This window comes from Triticum aestivum, chromosome 1D, assembly GCF_018294505.1.
Source record: "Triticum aestivum cultivar Chinese Spring chromosome 1D, IWGSC CS RefSeq v2.1, whole genome shotgun sequence".
Classification (NCBI taxonomy): domain Eukaryota; kingdom Viridiplantae; phylum Streptophyta; class Magnoliopsida; order Poales; family Poaceae; genus Triticum; species Triticum aestivum.
In genome coordinates, this window is record NC_057796.1 from 426114371 (window position 1) to 426117836 (window position 3466).

Here is a 3466-nt window from a genome sequence, read left to right on the forward strand (position 1 = left end):
AGGCGACTTTTGGATTTGGTCCAATGGAAACATTTGAGCCTTGTCAAGGTTACTACCTACTCATATTATTTTTACTCCTGTTAACAGTTGTTTTGCCGTAGTTTAGGGGCAGTCTAGATGGCTAATCAATGTAGAATTAGAAAAGCTAGCTCTACTAGCAGCTACAATTACTAGCAGCAGTTCAGTAGGCAGCGGCTATGCGCGGCACGGGCGTGGCGCGATGCAGCAGTAGCTGCAGGCGGCGGCGAGAGGAGTGACGACCGTCGAGCGGGGCGAGCGGGCCTGATGTGGCTGCGGGCGAAGGTGGGCGGCGCAAGGAGCAGGTGCGGGCGGCGTAGCGCTGGCCAGCGCGGAGCTGCAGCAGGCGGCGGCAGCAGGAGAAGGCGGGCACGGACAATGGGTAGGCGGCAGCAGCAGCGGCAAGCGGCGGCAGGACGGGACGACCGGCAGCGCAGCAGGGACAGGAGCGCGGCGGGGCGCACGGGGCTGCGGCAGGGGTGCGCAGCAGCGCGCGGGCGCCGTCGAGATGCGAGCGGTCGAGCAGGGAACGGCCGGAGCGGCAGCAACGGCGACGTGCAACGGCGTCAGAGGCGGTCGGGCTCGGCAACGCGGGGAGCCTAGCTAGTGGGGCGTGCGCGAGCTAGAGGAGGGAAAGGGAGGAGCAGGATCTCACCGGGGAGGCACACGGGGGCCCGGTGGTGGCTTAGTAGCAGCAGGGTCGGCCGGAGATGGCAACGACGTGCGTCGGCCCGAGGAGGAAGACGGGTGAATCGATGGCTCGGTGGCGCTCCAACTCGAATCTGCGCGCGTAGTGGACGAAGACGAAGACGCAGAAGCTCCTGGACGTCCTTCCCTGGCTCGGGGTGGCTCCAGTGCATGTGGACGACGACGGTCTTCGTGGACGCAACGGCGAGGCGAGAGGTGCCCGGTGGCCATGGCAGAGTGAGGCGAGCGACAACGACCGCGCTCGGCGATGGATCTGGAGGAGGGGACGAGTGCGTGGGTGAGAGAGAGAGCGAGGGGGCGCAAGTGATGAGGGTGAGTGGAGGGGAGGGCTCGAGGCGTCGAGGGGACGGCGCCCTTATCCCCTCGGGGCGGCGCCGGCGAGCTGGTCGGACGGGGGCGCGCCCCTGTAGCGGTCGCGCCAGGAGAACAATAGGAGAAGGCGACCGATGGGGTAGGTGGGCTGGCTGAGACGTTGGGCCGGCTGGGTGAGCTAAGGCCCAGGGGGTTAACTGGGCCCTTTGGCCCAGGGGGAGGGGGTTTGGCCTTCGTCTTTTATTTTTTCTTATTTTTATTTTAGTTTATTGTTTTCTATTTAGTTTCTTTCTATTTTTAGTTTTATAAAATACAACACTAGCTCCTAAATCAACATTAGTAATTTATGCCACTGCCACAAATCGTTTGAGGTTTAAATAAAATAGTTTAGTATTTTTATAATTTAAAAAGCATTTAACAATTTCTTAGCCACTGTTTTATTCACAAAAGAGTATTTAAATAATTTTAAAAAATGTTGATTCGGCACCATAATTGGTTATGGAATAATTGCCACACTTTGAACATTTTATTTTGCATGTTTGAGAAATTTGAACTTTGGACTTTAATTTGAATTTGAATTTGAATCATGATTTGGATCAAGTGAGGATTAGCAACAGTAATGTGATGACTTGGAATCATTAGCAGGGGATTACTATAGCTTGATTATCCGGGCGTCACAAGTTGATACGTCCATTTTGCATCATGTTTTCCTACTGTCATTTATAGTGTTTTCATTCAATATAACACTTTGTGGAATAATTCTAATACCTTTTTTCTCATAATATGCAAGGTTGACACAAATAGAGAGATTCCAGGCAGCTGGAATTTTGGAGCTGAAAAAGCTATGTTAGAGATACCTATTCTTCACATCCCCAAATGAGATGAATTTTATGGAGATTTATTTTGAAATATAAAAAAAATATTGGAGAAAAGAAATACCAGAGGGGGCCACCCAGGTGCCCACTAGGCACCAGGGCGCGCCTACCCCCCTCGTGCGCCTGGTTGGTAGTGGGCCCCCTGGCCAGCATCTGGTGCCCATCTTCTAGTATATAAGCCCACTTGCCCTAAAAAATATCAAGAGAGGACTTTTGGGACGGAGCGCTAGCGTCTCAAAGTGTAACTTTGACAGGAGCTCTTTTGCTCTTCGGCAGAGCGATTCTGCCGAGGATACTTGAAGGAAATATGCCCTAGAGGCAATAATAAAGTTATTATTTATTTCATGATAAATGTTTATTATTCATGCTAGAATTGTATTAACCGGAAACTTAGTACATGTGTGAATGTATAGACACACAAAGTGTCACTAGTATGCCTCTACTTGACTAGCTCGTTGAATCAAAGATGGTTATGTTTCCTAACCATAGACATGAGTTGCCATTTGATTAACGGGATCACATCATTACAAAATGATGTGATTGACTTGACCCATTCCGTTAGCTTAGCATTTGATCGTATAGTATATTGCTATTGCTTTCTTCATGACTTATACATGTTCCGATGACTATGAGATTATGCAACTCCCGAGTACCGGAGGAACACTTTGTGTGCTACCAAACGTCACAACGTAACTGGGTGATTATAAAGGTGCTCTATAGGTGTCTCCGATGGTGCTTGTTGAATTGGCATAGATCGAGATTAGGATTTGTCACTCCGATTGTCGGAAAGGTATCTCTGGGCCCTCTCGGTAATACTCATCGCTACAAGCCTTGCAAGCAATGTGACTAATGAGTTAGTTGCGGGATGAAGTATTACGGAACGAGTAAAGAGACTTGCCGGTAACGATATTTAACTAGGTATTGAGATACCGACGATCGAATCTCGGGCAAGTAACATACCGATGACAAAGGGAACAACGTATGCTGTTATGCGATTTGACCGATAAAGATCTTTGTAGAATATCTGGGAGCCAATATGAGCATCCAGGTTCCGCTATTGGTTATTGACTGGAGACATGTCTCGGTCATGTCTACATAGTTCTCGAACCCGTAGGGTCCGCACGCTTAACGTTCGGTGACGATCGGTATTATGAGTTTATGTGTTTTGATGTACCGAAGGTAGTTCGGAGTCCCGGATGAGATCGGGGACATGACGAGGAGTCTCGAAATGGTTGAGACATCAAGATCGATATATTGGACGACTATATTCGGACATCGGAAAGGTTCCGAGTGGTTCGGATATTTATTGGAGTATCGGAGAGTTACGGGAATTTGCCGGGGAGTGTATGGGCCTTATTGGGCCTTAGTGGAAGAGAGGAGGAGGAAGCCTAGGAGGGGGCGCCCCCCCAAGACCAATCCGAATTGGGTGAGGGGGCCGGCCCCCCTTTCCTTCCTCCCTCCCTCCTCTTTCCTACCTGTCCTACTCCTACTTGGAAGGGGGAATCCTACTCCCGGTGGGAGTAGGACTCCCCTAGGGCGCGCCATAGAGAGGG